Source organism: Typopeltis vanoorti, chromosome 20 (assembly GCF_054136105.1).
Source record: "Typopeltis vanoorti isolate ZY-2024b chromosome 20, IOZ_Tvanoo_1.0, whole genome shotgun sequence".
Lineage (NCBI taxonomy): Eukaryota > Metazoa > Arthropoda > Arachnida > Uropygi > Thelyphonidae > Typopeltis > Typopeltis vanoorti.
The window spans coordinates 94,333,101-94,354,328 of record NC_143568.1 but is presented as its reverse complement, the minus strand read 5'-3'; the positions used below and the strand labels follow the sequence as shown (position 1 = coordinate 94,354,328).

General features: G+C 36.0%; 1 protein-coding gene across 2 annotated transcripts in view; it reads right to left on the bottom strand.

Annotated features, from left to right (window-relative positions):
* Positions 1-21,228, bottom strand: part of LOC150095673 (vacuolar protein sorting-associated protein 37B-like) — a 113,280-nt gene that overhangs the window by 20,093 nt on the left and 71,959 nt on the right. The gene's annotated exons all lie outside the window — the stretch shown is intronic.

The window sequence follows — 21,228 nt, the reverse complement described above, 5'->3', positions numbered from 1 at the left end:
ATAGGAATTAAGATGGTGCAGCAAAACAAATAAATTTTTCTTAATTCCAAAAAGGACTTGACTTCAGATTCCCAATCAGGGAGAATTTGGCTCTAACTGGAAGCATTCTCTTTGTTTGAGTTTTGCACACGTTTTCAAAATTTTGAAGGATAGGCCACGGAGGGTTATAGAAAAGGTGCAGCAGATAAGAATCTAATTCGAGTAGTAACAAGAGAAGAGTTTGATAGGTAAGAATAATTAACGAATAGAATAGAGTTGATCAATGAATAACATATATATAGGAAACCAATGACATTACAACACCACATAACCAATGTTCAGAACTGCGAATTAGATAGATCATCAGAATCAGTGAACAGCATCTCTATTTGCTAACCAACAGGATGCAAGCTTAAATTCCGCTGTACAGAAAGTCTTTAGATGGAATTAAAGTGCTGGATGTGACACCAGTACCCTATCTATTTGGAGACCTAAAATGGCTTGAACACATTAATGTCAGGGGTGATCCTCAATCTCTTGCCATCACCCAAACTATCTGTTGGAGTGAGAGAAAGTACTGTGCCCTGCAGAAATTTCATGTTTGCATTTCAGCGGGGACACACAGCGTATCATGACAGTTTTTTGAATGTAACCAAATCTGCATGGGGAGAAAGGAGACTAATAGGTTTGTTTTAGAATATATTACAAAGCAATTATGGAAATGCTATATTTGGTTGGTATAACTGAATTACTAAAAGGTGGAAATATGCAAGTCATCATTAATAAAACCATATGAGGATAGGAAATATAAAAGAGAGAAAGAACAATTATGAATAGAAATACTTTTGTTATTTGAAAATGAATGAATTAATAATTAAATTTGTGATATTATGTGTGTCCGATAAGTTGTTGGGTGGAGCAAACAACATGTGAGCCTATAAATTCCAGACATGCATATGTGTATTTATGGTGGCATAATAATAATAAAAACTTATTAGGAGAGAAGAAAGAGAATTGTTTACATTTGGTAGTTCAATAAATAACTATAGGGAGGGGTTAATCCGATGAACTAATAATGCTGATCAGGTGATTCATTTAGGTGTGGCAAGAATACATTTTGATAGATGGAGCAACAAATCATCTTGTAAAATTTGTGTTTGTTATATGTATTTATTTCTCTGTTTTATTTATATTATGCTTAGTTGTCTAAGAACTTTATTTTATTTACTGAGGATCGGTATACACTTTTTAAACAGTAATAGAACACAAATAATTTCCAATCATCATTGAAATTATCCACCCTTTCACAAAGCCTACATTCAATTTATTTATTATTTATTTATTTATTTTTGTCAGTGGCTCTTCTGTCTTATCAATAACACACTGGTGTCTAAAAGCTAAGGACAAACTAAATTTTTACTTGTATATGAAAAAATGTTAATGAATACAGTCAAATGTGGACATAAATTTCACACAAATTAAGGCAATACATTTTTGGCAAAAGTTACAAATTTCCTAAGGACGTAGTTAGGGAATTAATGTACAGTGCTTACAGAAAACTATGCAAAGAGACATTTCAGTATGGAATATGTCCATCCCAAACTGCGAGGGAGCTCTCACAACATTGTGCTATGCTTAGTACCAAGTGATTCAGGAGTTCTTGAGGCAAACTGGCCCACTCCTCCTTCAGAGCAAGGAAGTCCTTATTTATTTTCTGGAGGAGAATTTCAAGCAGTGATGCATCTCCCTATTGCATCCCATATGTGTTCTATGGAGTTGATATCTGGGGAGCATGCTGGCCGATTCGATTAATATTCTTGCCACTCCACAGAAGCATCTCCACTGCTTGTATATGATGTGGTGTGATACTGTCATCCATAAAAATGAATTCATTGCCTACAGCACCATGCAACAATCAAACATGATGTTGAAGAACTTGCAGTATCGTTCAACAGTCATAGTCCCTTTTTTCCAGCGTCTGTAACTCTGTGCATCCATTAAGCATAATGCCGCCTCACGCTATGATCCCAGCACCTCCATATATCTATTCTTTCCAAGAACATTCTTACGATAGTAAGCAGTACCACTTTCACACCATATCAATTCAGGTATCATCTAGAAATGGATAAAAGACTAAAACGACTGTCATCTATAAAGAGTACATTAACACATTGGTATCTTGTCCAATTTTTATGGATACAACACTACTGGAAATGTGCTCTACGATAAGCTGTGGATGGATAAAGGGATGCAGATTACAGTCCTTCAGGCATATAGACCTACTTGTCATGAATGTGTTGCCACAGTTTGTAGAGATCTCTACAAACCGGGTCCAGTTTCACAAGTACAGCCACTCAGGACTTGCAGCCCAACAGCCAAGAACACCTACATAGCCCACTAGGGACACCATCAGGACTTTTAGGAGAAAAATAGCTTCCTCACTTCATTCTCAGTTACTGTGTTGTAGTGCCTATGTGCACGTGCCTTTTTTGTAAGTTCCTTTTGAAGATGGCAACGTGATGTTACCGAAATATCAGAAATATTTATTAAAGTGTTATTTAATTTATATTCTTATAAATGCGTTGCTACGCGAACAAATCACCGCCACGCGTTTTCTCTTAGCGGACATTAACGAAGCTATTCGTGCCGTCGAAGATGAGCTTTCGTGTACTTTAAACCACGAACTTTGGTCGATTTTACGTGACGTCTCATGTACCACTGCCGACAAAGAATTTGAAAAAATACGAGGCCGACAGATGAAAAAATTCGAAAAATTAAAAAAAGAACTCTACTGTCCTTCCAAAACTTGCTACCAATACCGTAATCAACCTTTCTTCAGTCACCCTGAAGCAATCAATGCGCTGTCACGTGGCCACAACTTCGCCATTGCTCCCAAAAAAAATACCTAGTGAGGATATTATGATCCAGATCGAATGCGGAATCTGCCACCTTCCCCATCAAGTCGCAACAGTGTAAGACTGGATGTAGCTTGTGTCGTTTCCAAAGCAATCCCACCAAAAACCAACATATCCACAAGGAATATAAAGCTCTACAGGAAATGAAGAATAATAAAGAAATAGTTATCACCAAAGCAGATAAGGGAAATGCAACTGTAGTCCTTAACCAAAAGGACTAGACAGGTAAGCTGAATGCTCTTCTATTAGATCGGGCTACTTACCTCCCCATCAATTACAATCCCACCAACTCTCAAATTAGAAAACTTCACAGGCTCCTTAAGAGAGTCACTTCTTGGCCTGTAGAAGTTAACTCTATAACCCCCCCCCCCCCCCGTATTTACAGACTCCCAAAAATACATAAAGAAAATGTGCCATTACGTCCCATAGTGGATGGCGATCCCCCCACATACAAATTAGCTAAACATTTGGCCAAAGAGCTCACACACTATACTGGCAACACACCATCACACATAAAAAAACTCAGCCCATTTCAAAGCCAGCATAGAAAACCTCACACTCCAATGTACTGACATAATGGTCAGCTTTGACATCTCCTCTTTATTCACAAATGTCCCACTCAAGGAAACTTTAGAGCTAATCCAAGCTAAATTTTCTCCCGATATCTCAGCCTTATTTCAGTTCACAATGAACTCAGGCTATTTCGTTTGGCAGGGAACATTCTACAAACAAATAGAAGGGACAGCCATGGGTTCACCACTCTCCCCACCCTTGGCCAATTTCTTTATGGAGACCTTTGAAGAAAAAGCCTTAGCCTCTGCCCCACAAAAACCAACCATATGGCTTTGCTACGTTGATGATGTGTTCGCTATTTGGCCACATGGCTCTGAAACACTCCTCTCCTTCCTTACACACTTAAACAACCAACACTCCAGAATCAAGTTCACCCTGGAATAAGAGGAAAACAACAGCCTCCCTTTCCTAGACACACTAATCACCTGCCAGCCTGATGGAACCTTGGTTTTCTCAGTTTACAGAAAACCCACCCATACAGGCAGGTACGTTCACCAACAATCTCCCCCCCCACACACACAACAATATGGAGTGGTGAAAACACTATACAACAGGGCTAAACTAATCTGTTCTAACAACATGACCCTAAACACTGAACTAAATCACATCCTCAACACTTTCTCAGCCAATGGCTACCCCCCCAAAAAAATATGAGAACCTACAAACCACAGATCCCCTCCACAACAAGGATTACTCTAAATCCATCACCATCCGAGGCACCTCGGAAAAGATTACCAAAATCTTAAAAAAGCATGATCTGACCTCCTGTTACAAACCTTACAGAAAATTGGCATCCCTTATTCGCTCCACTAAAGACCAACCACTTTCCCTAGACCTACCTGGTGTATACCAGGTCCCTTGCAGTTGTAAACTGTCTTACTTTGGCCAAACAGGCAGGACAGCGAATATCAGAATTTCTGAACACAAGGACTACATCCGGTTTCACAAGTACAGCCATTCTGGTCTTGCAGACCATGCTCTGGATACATGCCACAGAATACGGTGGAAGAAAGCTACAGTAATACACCGTAGCAAATACAAATTCGAAAGACTATTTGTGGAATCAGCCTCAGCCCTAAGAAATTCTCCAAACTTCAACAAATTTGGTTGTATGCGACTGCCCCAAATTTGGGAGGCTTACATCAGCAGACCTTCAGCCCCAACGGCCAAGAACACCTACTTAGCCCGCTAGAGGGCACCATCAGGACTTTTAGGAGAACAATAGCTTCATCTCTTCATTCCCAGTTACTGTGTTTGTAGTGCCTACGTGCACATGCCTTTTTTTGTAAGTTCCTTTAGAAGATGGCAACATGACGTTGCCGAAATATCGGAAAATATTTATTAAAGTATAATTTAATTTATATCCTTAACTACGTTGTTCAATTCCTTAAGTGTTTTAGTAATGCATAACCAACGTATAAGCCTGTCTACGAGTACCAAAAAAGTTGCAACTAACATGGCATATAAGCTTTGTGAAAATGTAACTGCCTGACGCTTAAGTGGCATACATAAGCTAAAGCTAATTCCCAGTGGAAGCTTATGCATGTGCAGACATTGTCCAGCACAAACATGTTAAAAAAAGTTCTTTATACGGAACTCCAAATTCTGCTCATAATTCTGTTCTAGATCTCTAGAACAGAATTTCCAGATTATCTAAACCTTGGTCTACCCATGATGATAATTTATACTACAGATTCACAACTTTTCATGGATATGAGGTCACAAAAAAAAAAAAAAAAAAGCAAGTTCTTATAATCTAGACTTGAAAATTTATGACTAATTAAACTATAGTCAAGATGTTGAAAGTTTTTTCGTTTGGTTATAAAAAACTTTTTAACATCAATGTCTAATCCAGAGTATTTTAGTAATAAGGTGTGACACCTTTTGTATATTTGTATATGGGAAATATATGACTTCTGCATTACTTCAACCTCGGTATCTCTTCTGGGTCTGGCTGCCGCTGATGAGACCTCAATAAAGGTTAAAACCAGTCTGGGTAGTGGCCCTTCACATAATGCATAGTATTATACATATTCATAAAGATATGTTTCTTGCATTATGTGATACTAAGGCAACTGATGTGAAGCCTTTATATACAAGTAGCTCAGTCATGAAGTTACTTCGTGTGCAAACTGTGTTTGCTTACACTTGAATAAAGGATGAAACCAAGAATATAATTTCTTGGCATATTTAATTTGTAGTCAAGATATTGTGAAGAATCAAATTAAAATATAAGCAATGAGCAGTTAAGATATCCAATTAATTATGTTGATTAATTTTTTAAAAAAATGGAAGAACAGAAGCTCAGTTTTTAGAGTTATTACTCTGATGCAGATTGTTGGGTTTTGTAGACTGTATTAGAAAACACATCACTCTGCACTGGAGCAGTAGCCAATAATAAATTTTACAAAATTAGAAAAAATTTCAGTGATTCTTGTAAACAGGGTTGTTTAAATTATGGGTAAGATGTATACTAATGGATATATTTATTGCAATCAATCTTCCACTAAAGTGAGGTCCATCTAGAGCAGCAGTCCCTCAAAGTTTCCTGATATCCAACTGTCCCTTGAAACAAATGGAACTACCTAAGAAGCACTAAGAGATAAGGGAAACAGTGGTTCCCTATGGGCAAAATGATAGCTACAGAACATTTTACAAATGAGCACTCTAGAGTTAGATGGATCACTTCATATTTGAAGTTTATGTGTGTACAAGGGTGGTCTGAAAAGTTCTTGGCCTAACAATAAAAAAACGAATTTATAATTTCAAAACTATTGTTATTTTTCAACATAATTTCCCTTAAGACTAATACATTTATCCAGCGATGCTCTAGTGCCATTATCCCGTCCCTGTAGTGGTTCTCAGTAAGATCTGCAAAATACCCCTCTATAGCTGCAATCACCTCTTGATTCGAAGAAAACGCTTACCAGCAAGGAAGAGTTTTAGTTTTGGGAAGAGATAGAAGTCAGAGGGAGCCAAATCTGGGGAATAGGGTGGATGTTCTAACAATTCATAGTGCAGATCCCTAATTTTCCCATTGCCAAAACACCTTTGTGGGCAGGTGCATTGTCCTGACGAAAGATGATTTTTTCTTCTGCAAACCAGGTCTTTTCTCACGAATTTTTTCATCTAGTCTGGTTAAAAGATTGGAATAATATTCCCCGGTTATTGTTTTACACTTTTCAATATATTTAATAAACAAAATCTCTTTAGCATCTGAAAATACCAATGCCATTACCTTTCCTGCTGATGGAACCAACTTTGTCTTCTTTGGCACTGAACAACTGGCTTCTGTCCAGTGTTCTGACTGCTGTTTGGATTCTGGTGTGTAATGGTGAATCCAAGTCTCATCATTAGTAATAAATTGATGCACAAAGTCAGTTTTATTCTTGTTAAAACGCTCCAAGCACTGTTCAGAGATTTTCGTGCAAGCCCTTTCTTGGGAATCGAACCCAGGAAAGACCTGAGTTCGATTCTCTTCCATGACATGAAGAACCTTTACTGACCAATCACATATCCGGGACCCTAGTCGGGCAACCTGCCAAGAAGAGTCAACATGCTGAAGAGGAGAAAGAAATAAAGGATGTACGAATTGGTCACCAACATGTGAAATTACATGCTTTATACATAAAATTTTCCAACTGTTATACAAGCAAAATAGTTACCACTTTAAAAACTACAATGTTCATAAAAGAAAAGTTAATTTCCCAATGTGTAATAATAAAGAACTCATTGCACAAGACGGATTAATTGCCCTATTATCGGAATGGATTCTCCTTCTTCTGACATGCACAGAAGTGTCGAAGGGTCTCTCATCTATGGGCATACAGTATCTGTATGGTCTCTTTCGACTGACGGTGTGTTAGCCAGTCTCATATGAAGGTAGAGGGTTTTTTCAGCTGGAAACTCAGGTTTTTCATCTCTCAGAACAAGCAAATTGGCCTGTGAACTCACACAGATCTACAGTCACAAAATACGTACTTAATCCCTTGTTAGGAGGGCTCAACTGATCCTAAGTGACAAGGGAGGAAAGTGGAGAACCCCATACAAAACAAATTACTGCCATTAATAGAAGAGCAAGCTTTATCCTTTATCCTAAAGTTTGCTGATTAACAAAGATCAACTGTTTGAGACTTTTTTGACACTGTTGTGAAGTTTTTTGCATGCACAAATTCTTTTCTCAGTGATGAATAAAATCAACAATTTACCTCTTTCTTCCTCTTGTGCATTTGTGCCATTCATGGCACAAATGCACAAGAGATTTGCTACTTCTTGTATGTGCAGTTGATTACATACACACACAGTAGCTGTGTGTGTGTATGTAATCAACATATATATGTTGATTCTCGTAGACAGGCTTATACGTTGGTTATGCATTTCTAAATAACTTAGGGAATTGAAACAACGTAGATCCGAATATAAATTAAATTATACTTTAATAGATATTTCCGATATTTTGGCAATGTCACATTGCCATTTTCTAAAGGAACTTACAAAAAGGCAGGTGCACACAGGCAATAACAATACAGTAACTGAGAATGAAGATATGAAGCTATCGTTCTCATAGAAGTCCTGATGGTGCCCTCTGGCGGGCTAAGTAGGTGTTCTTGGCCGTTGGGCTGAAGGTCTGCTGATGTATGCCTCCCAAATTATCGGAAATATCTATTAAAGTATAATTTAATTTATATTCGGATCTACGTTGTTTCAATTCCCTAAGTTATTTAGAAACAACATATACAGGGTGTTCAGGATAAATTTGACAGTTTCGTAAGGAAAAAGAAAATCTTCTTTGTATCTATTAAATTTAATGAATTGACAAAAAAACATTACAGGCAGAGTTAATTACAATACTATCAACAAGATTTACTCAAAATAACCACCATTAGCATCTATCACAGCTTCAATTCTGCTTCGGAACCTCGAACAAGCTGATGCTACAGTCTCCCTGGGAAGGGCCGCAAAAACTGTTTTAATTTTATCCATTAACTGGGCTTTTGTATTACTGGAAGTGCGATTGGTGTCTTTTTCAACTGCGCCCCATACAAAATAATCCATGGGGTTAAGGTCTGGGGAGTTTGGAGGCCAAACATTTGGACTGGTGAAGTCGTAAAAATTTTCAGACAACCATTTTTGACTTTTCCCAGAGGTGTGGCAAGGGGCCGAATCCTGCCCATACATACGGCCTACCATTGGCTACCCTCGTTATCCAGGGCTTGACTACAGTTAGCAACTCCACGAACAAAGCCCGAATTCCAATGCCAGGGTTCTTCAACACCTGTTCCTGCAGATTTGCGAGGAATTCTGCTGTACGAACGCAATCAGATCGTCTGCTAGGGATCTTTCTTCTTGCTACATCCTCGTAGTCACCATTGCAAGTCTCTAGTTCATGCCTGATTGTTTTTACTGTATTCAGGGAGCATTGGGCAGCAGTCGTAATATCCTTATTTTGATGGCGGGCACGAATCATCATGATACAAGTTATTCTCTTCCATGATTCAGGTGGGTTCCAGCTATCCATCCTTTCTGACATCTTGTATATGAATGAAGAAGGGTCCAAACTTTTAAATGAAGAGAAGTGTGTGTTAATACATGTAACTTACGGAAAAATATAATTAATTATAAATATGTCAAATTTATCCCGAACACCCTGTATATGTGTGATTACATACACACAATCAGCATACATACACACACACAGTAGCTGTGTGTGTGTATGTATGCTTATTGTGATCACTTTGGGACAGTCGCTTTTCGATAACAATAATCGGCTGATAACATTAAGCCAAGGTTATAAAAAATTGCATCATTTATTTCAGTTCATTGTTATGAACATTATTTAATTTAATTTATTGTTATAAACAACTTTTAATAAGCAACAACATAAAATTTATTTTAGACACTTATCTAGTGTTGTCTGTCCTGTATTTGAAGTAGTTCATGAATAAATTGCTCATACGCAAAATTGTTGCTCTATGTTGCACACCACGACAAAGTATTTGTAGAGCTTCTTGCATCTGGGCATTGGTTGGAGGAGCTTCTAAAATTTGTTCTTCTATACTTGTATTAGGTTCACTTTCTTCTACTAGTTTAAAGTTCTCATTGGAAGCAGCATGACATATTTCCAACACTGTCATTGCATGTTGATTGGATTTTAACGGTATAGATGCAAACACAGATTGATAAGAAAATAACTATTTATTGATTTAATTGCTAATAGTTTGCTGGTATTCTATCCAGCATCTTCAGAGCACACAAATAAAGTTTGTTACAGTAACAACATAACCACAATCTGGTGTAACAGTGGGACTAGGATGAGTAATTGTAAAATAACCCGCCTGTACTGTGAATTTAAATAGCTGAAATATATCAGGGGGGAATTTAATTCACAGTACAGGCAGGTTATTTTACATGGAAAGGGAAAATATACAATCAGATGGGACAGCTATGGGATCCCCACTTTCTTTCCTCTTAGCCAACTTCTACACAGAACATCTGTAAAAGCTAGCTATCAATACAGTCACTCTCAAACCGAGTCTCTGGCTACGCTATGTTGACGACGTGTTTGCTATTTGGCCACATGGCTCAGACACATTGAATACATTTTTAGTGCATCTAAATAGCCAGCACCCAAAAATCCACTTTACAATGGAACTAGAAGCCAATGACTGTCTGCCCTTCCTGGACACACTAATCATATCTTTCAGAAGGTTCCTTATCATTCTCGGTTTATAGAAAACCCACACATATAGGAAGATATTTACACAAACAATCACACCATCACCCTTCTCAATAATATGGTATTTTAAAAACACTAACCCACACAGCTAAAGCAATTTGTTCCAATGACATTGCTCTCACTGCTGAACTTTCTCACCTGTGTCACACCTTCCTGACCAATGGCTATAATCCCCATAATAGATAAAATACTAAATGCTCCCCAAAAATCCCCCCCCCCCCCACTGTCTACCACAGAAGACTACAACAAAACTGTCACCATCCCATACATTAAATGCACATCTGAAAAGATATCTAGAGTGCTTAACAAACACCAACTACGCACCATCTTTAAACCTTATGTGAAATTGGCAACTCTCATCTGTTCATCTAAGGACAGATTCTCTCCTTTATCACATCCAGAAATCTATGAAGTGCCCTATTCATGTCATTGAGCCTACTATGGACATCCATCTCAGTGAACACAAAAAATATATCTGGCACTTTTGCTATGGCAAGTCAGGTATAGCAGACCATGCTTTGGATACCTCTGCACACAGGATCAATTGGAAAAAAAAAAAAAATGTGCTGCACAGAAGCTTTTACAAGTCAGAGAGGTTGTTCCTGTAATCAACAGAAGCCCTGAAACATACTCCAAACCTCAACAAGTATGGCTGTATAAATCTATCAAAGATTTGAGAGACAGACGTCCTAAGACCAAATTAATACCTGCTTTCTCTCTCTCGTTTTTTTTTTTTTTTTTCAACTTAGATGGTGCCTAATTAGGACTTTAGTCTTTGTATTGCACGTTACAATTACTCATACTAGTCCCACTGTTACACCAGATTGCGGTTGTCTCGCTACTGTAACAAACTTTGTTTGTGTGCTCTGAAGATGCTGGATAGAATGCCAGCAAAATATTAGTAATTAAGTCAATAAACAGTTATTTTCTTATCAATCTGTGTTCGTATCTATACTGTTAAAATCCAATCTACATGTGCAACGGACACATAAGCCTTTACACACGACTGTCACCTACAACGTTGTTATCAATATCCAACCAATTTTCAAATTCTTCTTTTGATAAACACCATCTAGGGGTATATAAAAAATTTCATTTATAAGATATTCAAATTCTCTGGAAGAAGGAGTTTCAGAGTTTGTTTTAAAAAATCCACTTTTTTGGAAGCAGTTTTCAATAGTCTTCTCTGAGACTTGCTTCCATTACATTGCTACCAAATGCAATGCATCAAGAAGGGAAATCTTTTCTGCAATTGCACTTGAATTAGTCTTTTATATAATCAAGTTCAGCTATAATTCTTGCATGAACTTCCCTGCAAAAATAAGCTTTAAAAGCTCATATGATGCCTTGATTACATGGTTGAATTAATGATGTAGTGTTTGACGGCAAGATTACTTTGTTCTTTAATGATAAATTGTTCATGTGTGTGTGTGTGTGTGTGTGTGTGTGTGTGTGCAGTGCAGTTGACTACTAACAAGACAATTTTTTGCTTTAATTTAAGATCCCACTTACCACTAACAATTGTTGAAAATGGCATTAATCATGCAAGCATTTGCACTAGAACAGTAGTCAACAGGCAGACTTTTGACACCTTTAAAACACCAAGGATTTTACTTTTTTCCAATCACTAGGAGCTTTCGTTTCTCATCTTTCATATTAGCACAACAAAGAGCTGTCACTTGCTCTTTTGAAGATTTAAATACTTTACTTTCATTTTTAAGCAAATAAGTATGCTCAGGCATTGCATGAAAATAGAATCCGGTTTTATCTGTATTGTAAATATCCTTAGGAGAATATTCAGCAGTAATTTTTGACCACTCAGTCTTAATCCAAGCATCAGCTGATAAAAAATCAGCACTGTTTTCTTCACCATGAATATGCTTGTACCCAATATTCTCCTGCTTTTTTTACCTGTTAAAACTATCCATCAGTAGCAGTGAAATTTTCTTTGCCCATTGTTTTTACAAGTTCTGCCTTTTGATGCATCAAAGGCCCATAATCGAAGCATTCTTTTCACAAACATTACTAAACCAAATTTTTAATGCTGATCGAACTTGAGTATCCTTACCCGATCCGGCTCTCTTCCGATCCATTAGTAAGAGCTGAAGTTTCAATGTTTGATCTGTTTTTTAAGATCTTACACAAGAGTGGTTGTGAAATTTTTAAATGTACAGCTGCACTACGCTGACTCAATTTGGGCAACTTATCATAGCACTCCAAAATTCTTTGCTTTTCTTGAAAGATAAATCTCTACATTTTTTTTACTTGCTTCTGCCATAATGCTAAGGGCTGCCTTTAACGAGCACTTAAAATCAAATTCACTTACTGAAAGAGAGCATGAAAAAAACTTGAAAAATCATAATTCGACTGTATTTATACCCACCTGCATTTGCCTAGAAGATTTAAGATTATAAGAAGATACCTACCTGCACTTGCTTGGAAGATATAAGATTTAGGGAAGAATAAGATTAAAAGAAAATTAACACAAAAGTCAGATTTCGACAAATTCTTTGTCAAATTTTCTCCTGATTAACCCTTCTTCTTCTTATTGTGCTATCTTCTATCGAAGGTCAGCGACCATCTTGGTGAACAAACTGCGCTCTTGTGCTAATCTGGGCCAATTGTAAGGGTTTGCTCGCCATGGTGGTTGTTCTGGAGATAAGGTAGAGCAGTAGTTTCTCCGTTTGCTTTCTGCTCCGCAGTATTACAGACGTACACAGTATAATCATATTGCCATCTGCAAATCTCTGATCACAAGCTTTTCCGTCATCATTTGGCTTCAACCTTGTGTCAGTACTGACAATGCTGCTTCCCAATGTCAGGGGCCCCAGCAGGTGCTTATTTAATGGCGGCACTACTCGCCATGTCACCGAGTTGTCATTGGGCTTTGTGAGGTTTTAAGTGAAACAGAGTTGCCACTTCTGCTCCCCCACGCCCTGATAGCTCAGTCGCTGTTGGTCCACGGCTGCTTATTCGCCAGATTGCTCTGCTTATATCGCAACTAGCCTCCATATCTGAAGGCTGTTCCCCGATCCGCCACCTGGGGAACCCGGTAGTAGTCAGCTCTGCCCCTAACCCTTAAAGTTCTTAATTCTGAGATGCAAAAGGCTAAACATTCAAGGATTTTGCATCTGGACATATATATAAAACAATAACCGGAACTTTGATTATAATAGATAGATTATTTTTAATTAATTTTAAATGGCATGTTTTGGGACCGACTGATTTTGATAACAATAGCCGATTGATAATATTATCCACGATCATAATAAGTGGATCCTGTTGTATATTAAAAGAGAACACTGGCAATATATATATATATATATTTATAAAGAACTGAATGACTAGAACCGAGATTTAAGTAAAAAGGTTTTAATATAAAAACACGACTAGTTTCGGCTTAACAGCCTTCATCAAGTGAGATTATAAAAGAAAAAAGAAAAAACACTAAAACAGTGAAGCTTAAATAAATTATGAACATATGAACATCATAGAGCGTCTATATACATAATTGACACTAAATCGTTGCGGTGGTATTTAAAGCTGTTCTTTCGTTAGTTATATTGTTGGGAAAGTGCATGCTAGTAGCATCTCGTGAATGCCAGTATATATATATATATTCAAACCATTGATAATACACTCTCAACTAACTTGCAACTTTGCAATCAAATGTAGATCTCACATCTTCAGTTATTCCCTTGCTTTCCAGGAATAACCTAGTTCTACTCTCTTTTGCTATATACTGATATGTTTATTCCATTATAAATCCCACTATATCACTAGTAATCACCAATCTTGGAATTCTTTTTTCTAATCCCAACATTCAGGCCAACAAATGTGAGCACATTAGTCTATATATGATCATCTAAAAGAGAGAGATTTCCTTAATCCTGCTCATCAGTGTTTTTTCAAAATCCAAGTGATTCCTAGTGCTATTTTTTTTTAACACTTTTACAATATGTCTCTTGAACTTCAACTCCCTGTCCTATCACATATCACAAAATTGTTCAGAAGACATACTGCAATATCCTAACACTTCCAGATCAGTGATCCCCAATTTGTAATTTCCTTAATCAAATATACGTGACCTTACACTTTGCAACACTGAACTGGCAGCTATTTTCTTTTCCCACAATGTTGGTCTAATGCAAGTGATCAAATGCTATAATATGTCTACTCCAGTTTTATTTACCATTGTCTTTCCTAACTGAGCATCATCAGCAAACAACTGGATATTCCCCTTAAAATCATTCCAAATTGTTATCAACATAAATTAAAGGGTTGCCTGTGTAGCCCTGTGAAAAGGATGGGTGCTTCTATAGTGCTGGACCAATCGTGAACATACAAAGGGTTTCTGAAAAGTAAGGCAACACATTTTTTTTTCTTAATGATGGTGAAAGGAAATGAGATAAAATATGGTGGATAGATAGACCCATTAAAAACATTCAAAAAGACCACCACTGTATTGTGATATTACTGTTGTCTCACAGCTAATTCCAGGTTGCAAGATGGTGGCTGTGTGAGTGTGGTCCAAAACAGATGTTCATGAAGTTATTCATTTTTTTTCAAGCAACAGTGGCTTTACCAAGTGACATTCACCATGAACTAATTGCCGAGTTTGATAAAAAGGTAATATCAAAGAAGCAGGTGTGTTTTTGGTACAATGAATTTAAAGCAGGCCATGGTGACATTGAAGAGCGACATCAGGCAAGCAGGCCTTCATCGAACAAGACAGAAGACAACATTTCACACATTAAGGTCACTGTTCTTGAAGACTAGGAAGTGAAACGGAATGAAAATTGCACAAGTGGTGAACTGGAGTAAGTCCACTGTTTACAAAACTGTTCACAATATCCTTGTCTTTCGAAAGGTGTGCTCCCACTGGGTGTCCCGACCAGGGGCATGCCAGTAGTTTATAAATGCAGATTATTTCTGCAGAAATAATCTGCATTTATAAACAGTATTTCAGATCTAATTTCTGATGCTAAAATATCAATCAACTCTTGCATTATTCTTTCTGAGGTATAATGTGCATTTTTACCAACGTTACAATGTAGTAAGTAGGAACAGCCCATAGCCTTGCAATGCTCATGCAATTTTTCAAATAATGTAGTATGTGGTAACTCATTTTTCACTAACCAATACATAGATCTTAAAGCTCCCAGAAAAGCATCTCTCTGCAAGTTATTCAAAATTGAAATTGAGTTTTCAATTTGCCCTCTTCCAGTTTCTTCTAGTATACGTTTTTCAATTATATCTGAACCAAAATCAGTGTGTAACTTGCTTTGTTCATGTTGTAAGTAGGAACAGCCCATAGCCAATACATAGATCTTAAAGCCCCCAGAAAATTTTTCTGGGAGCTTTAAGCTTTCTTTTCGAAGTCATGTGCATGGCATAGTTACCCAAGTCACTTCCTTGTTTGTGGGTCGTCCCTTTCCGTATTTCATACATGTGGAACACATCATTCCATTATCTTTCACCACTAACCAATGGAATTTTTTAAACCACTCCCTGTTAATACCCGATAAGCAATGTTTAGACACACGTTTTACATTTGAAAGAGACTCTGCAGAAATCGATGATTCTGTTGTTGGTTTGGTGTCTTTGCTACTATGCTTATCGATTTCATCTTTCTTAAAATAACTAAAGAGTGTGGTTTTCTGATTTGACTTTTTACTCATTATGGAGTAATTTAATAAATACAAAATATCATTGTTATTACATTAATCAGAACAAATCATTGAATTGTGCACTGACAGTAATACCCAAGACACATAACACGCGCCATGTCGCAGTTTTACTATTTATAAGTATTAATTACTAGGAATGGGAATTGGTATCACTCGAGACTGATGTCATAGTCCTCGAGAGTTTCTAGAATTCCCCAACATCACAACTATATTTGATGTGCAGCCCTATTTTCTTTTATGAAATAAAATATTAAATACTTGTCTCACGATCTTAGGACAAAAAATATTATTAAGAAAAATACCGTATATTTCGGCATACAAGTTGACCTGGCGTATAAGTCGATATTGGAATTTTTTGAGTTTATTTGAGTTTTTATAGTATACTTGTCGTATAAGTCAACTTGAAAAATTTCTTTTTCGTATTGACCAGTTGACCAATAGTGAACTAAAGTGCAATGGCTCCTTTTAAAAGAATGAAATATGATGCGAGTTTTAAGTGCAAAGTGATTAAATTTGAAAAAGTAAATACTAACTGTGTTGCTGTACGTCAGTTCGGAGTAAGCAAAAATTTGTTCACGATTGGAGAAAAAATGAAACTTTAATAATGAAAATGCCAAAAAAATAACTGCGCATTACGGAAAGGAATTTGTAAGTGGTCTATTCTGGAAAATAATGTTGTGGATTGGGTTCAAGAAAATCAACAAAATGGACTCATTATAACGAGAAATAATATTCGTTTATTTGCTTTGAAGTGGGGGCAAAGCAAATAAAAAGGACAGTGAAAACTTCAAAGCTACAGTGAGTTGGTGTAGCCGATTTATGGAAAGGAAAAATTTAGTGCTTCGACTAAAAACAAAAAAATTGCACAGAAGCTGCCAAAGGATTTGGATGATAAGTTATTAAGTTTTCAAAAGATTTATAATTGCTAAAAGAAAGCAAAAAAATTATTTATTGTCTCAAATCGGAAATATGGATGAAACTCCAGTTATGTTTGACATGATCGGGAATAGAACAGTAGAACTGAAAGGAAGTAAAACTATTTCTTTAAAAACAACTGGACATGAAAAAAGCCATTTCACAGTTGTACTTACTTGTATAGCTGATGGTACTAAATTAAAACCTATGACAATTTTTAAAAGAAAAACAATGCCAAAGATCAAAATTCCAAGAAACGTTTTTGTCCATGTTCATGAGAATGGTTGGATGGACGAAGCAGGAGTTAAGCTGTGGATAAAAAATATTTTGAATACACGACAAGGTGCATTAAAAAATCCAAACAGTCTTTTAATGTGGGACATGTTCAAATCCCATTTAACGGAGAGCACAAAATCTTTATTAAGAGAGAATAACACCAATATGGCAGTGATTCCAAGTGCGTTAACTTCACTAGTGCAACCGTTGGATGTATGTATAAACAAGCCATTTAAAGACAGTTTACGAAAACAGTGGAATGCGTGGATGCAAGGAGAGAAAAGTTACACAAAAGGAGGACAAATGCGACATCTCTTTGGTGACTATGTGTGAATGGGTAGCGAAAGCATGGGATGAAATAAAACCAGATACAGTAATAAAATCTTTTAAAAAATGTGCTATATCTAACAAATTAGATGGCTTGGAAGATGATTTTTTTTACAATGATGACGAAATTTATGCTAAATCTGATGGAGAAAACGAATACAATTAATATGATGATATACCGGAAGAAATTACAGAACCAGAGTACAACGAACTTTTCATACATTCAGACAGTGAAAATTAAATTTTAATTATGTAGTTACCTATTTTCTTTTGTAAATAAATAATTATATAACATGTAAATAATGTTTTCTGTAAATAAATTTGATATAAGTTGAAATATTTTTACTTATTTACCCCTTGCATATATTATTAATAAATTTAACAGAGTATGATACGTACTACTTTTTTCTTGGAAAGCAATCAATTTTTGACCCGACGTATAAGTCGGCCTAAAAAATTTAGTACTTTTTTTCAATGCTGAAAAGTCGACTTATACGCCAGAATATATGGTAAATGTAGATTTTTAACATTGATTTTTGTCTTTGATTTGAATTCTCTCAATTTCCTCAATTTATTTCTTTCAAACATCAAAATTATGTCTCTTTCATAAAAGATCTTCTTTGCAACCGATACTGTTGTATTCGAGATCCTGATTTTTGTTTTCTTCCGCGTACAGATTGGTATGCATCAAAGTGAATATCCAAAGCTCTCGAGATTGGCTTGCAATGCAAGAAATTGAGCTGGTCTCTCGAGTATCGAGACTCTCCGGTTCGATTTCTCATCACTATTAATTAAAAAATGTCTTAAATTATTTTTCCATTCTTGCTCATTATTTAGCCATGTCAATTCACAATATTAATTAGCCTGGCAGTCAGTAAAACCAGCTGGGCAGTTTGCCCATTCAAAAGGTCCTGGGGAGAACATAGAATTAGTCATAGAAGAATGCCTTGGAATTCCAATATTGGAAAAGTGTTAAAAATTATTAAATCATAATAATACTATCAATAATTCATATGTACAAGACAATTATGTACAAGAGAAGTGAAACAGTCACTAAAAGTTTGTGACAATAATCATGATAATGATGACACCATAGTTACTAGCAAACAACTATGAACACCTGCTATTCTCTAGGCTACTTCTGCTTTCTTATAACACCACTGTTGACAACTGTGACTTTTAGAAATACCATTGCTGTTTTGTATTCAAGTAATTGTTTTCTATTTATTTCATTATCCAAAAGAAACTTTTAACAATAGCCATTTTTTTAAAAAACAAAATTGCTTCTGTTATCACAGTATTCACTACTAATCCAACCCAACAGAAAATACACGTAGAAAAGACACAAATCTAGAGTATGCTTTGAACAATATAAGCACGTAAACACAAGAAATATTTAATTAGCCAAATATTTCGGTCTGAAAATTGCAGACCATTTTCAGTGGCACCACTACAAGAACAGTTTTAAAAAATACAAGGTGGAATACTAACAATAGATCATTTAAAAATAGAATAAGCCACGTGATATTATATCACTAAGTATTAAAGGGAATATTATTAAATAACATAAAATTAATAAGAATTAATGAGTTATCCTGATTAGACTTTCCCAGATTTTTGATACAGATATACAGTCATTCCAATTCAGGTTAGGACGATGGAGTAATGCCTCTATGCTTTCTTTGAATAAACGTTCAAATTTATAGTGGGATCTATGTTAGAGGAGAGTTTTTGACCAAAGGATGTGGTGGTTAGTTTCAATCCCGTGCTGAGCAAATCCAGATTTTTCAGGTTTGTTGTGACGATGGAGGATTGATGTTCTTGGATTCTTTTTTCAAGAGAGCATCCGGTTTGTCCAAAATAGGAGAGATCACAGTTGCAGGGAATTTGATAAACTCCAGGAAGAGATATAGTTGAGCGTTTGTCTTTAGGAGAAGGAAAATGGGAAGATAATTTGTTAATAGGTGAATACGTAGCTGTTAACTCATATTTCTTCAGAATTCTTGAGATAGGTTCTGAAATCTCGGAGATGTATGGAATTGGAACTCGACGTGTTGAATCTTTGTTGTTTAGTGGTGGATTATAAGAATCGAGAAGATGTTGTGTACTTTTTTCGGAAAAGCCATTGAGTTTCATGTGTTGCTCTGAGGAGTTTTTAAGAAAGAAACTAGAGTTGCTTATGCAAATTAATAAACAATCACCTCATTATCACCAAAGCTGACAAGGAGAAAGCAACAGTAGTTATGGACTCTGCAAATTACAGAAGAAAACTTTCTCTTTTACTTTGAGATCGCTCCACATAGCAAGAAATTGATTATGATCCAACCAACAGACAACTAAAGAAATTAAATTCTCTCCTAGCTGAAGTCATCAGTTTAGATAAAGACATAATTGAAAGACTTAAAACTCATTTTGCAAGACCTCCTAGATTTTATGGGCTTCCTAAAATACATAAGATTGACTTTCCTCTTCATCCAATAGTAGATTGTATTGATTCTCCTACTTACCGTATAGCCAAATATCTAGCTAAATTATTGAAATCTCACATAGGCAACTCTAGTCCTTTCTTAAAAAACTCCTCAGATTTCTTAGAAAAATTGAAAAATATCTCATTTTGCAAAACAGTGATATTACTATGATGATTAGAGACTGCATCTTAGCTATCACAGTTGTGCAAGGGATTCTTCTTATGTTTAATGATTTGCTATGAGAAAGACTGGATATCTGGAATTATGGCCAACAAAGGCTATGTGGCTAGTGTATTTTCCTCCTGCAAAACAGACAAACTAGCCAAAAAATTAGTCTGTTTTACAGAATGAAGAGCCATTTGAAGAGACTTTCTATTCTCACCAAGTATTCTCCTAATTAATAAACAAGTCTTAAAACAGAGTTAAACAACGAAAATCATACATCTTATTGCAATAGTCCGACTTAAGCCTGCAGAGTCAATGCTGAACACTGAGTCAGTGCAATCAAGAGATCATGCACATATGATATTCACATTTCCACAGTACCTTTGGTAAATACAATTATGATAGTTTTAATTTAGTCCATAAAGCAAAAATAAGTTGAAATGAACAATCTTTTTATTATCCTAATTTACAATTAATTTTTAGAAATTTACAGTGTTAATAACAAAGGTTCACAGAACAAACATTATTAATAAGCATGAATTTTTATAAAAAAAAAAATCAGCTAATGCCTTTTATAAAATACAACAATCTTAGATATGCTGATGATACCATTCTAATAGCAGAAAACAGAAACAAATTAATCAAATTACTGCAGTTACTAATTGAAGATGGTAAAGAGTTTGGATTAATTATAAATGCAAAAAAGACCAAATTTATGAAAATCTCAAAAGAAAACAGATCCAAGCCAGACATATTCATAAACAATACGAAAATTGAACAAACAACAGAATACAAATATTTAGGCACCTACTTTACTGCAGATGGAAAGCAAGATAAAGAAATAAAAGTAAGAACAGCCATAGCTAAAGATGCCTTCTGGAAAAATAAAGATCTGCTCAGAAGTTCTGTGGGTATCGAGACAAAGAAAAGAATGATAAGAACATTAGCGTGGCCAGTTTTCACATATGGAAGTTAAACCTGGATATTCAAGAAGAGAGTAAGACAACAGATAATGGCCTTTAAAATGTGGTGCTATAGGAGAGCTCTGAAAATCTCATGGATGAGATTGGCAGGAGATGTACTGAGAGGTTCAGCAGGACAGAGGATACTCACAACTTTAGAAGGAAAAATTAATGGAAAAGGATCAAGAGGCAAAAAACTAAGGACATGGCTTGAAGATATAA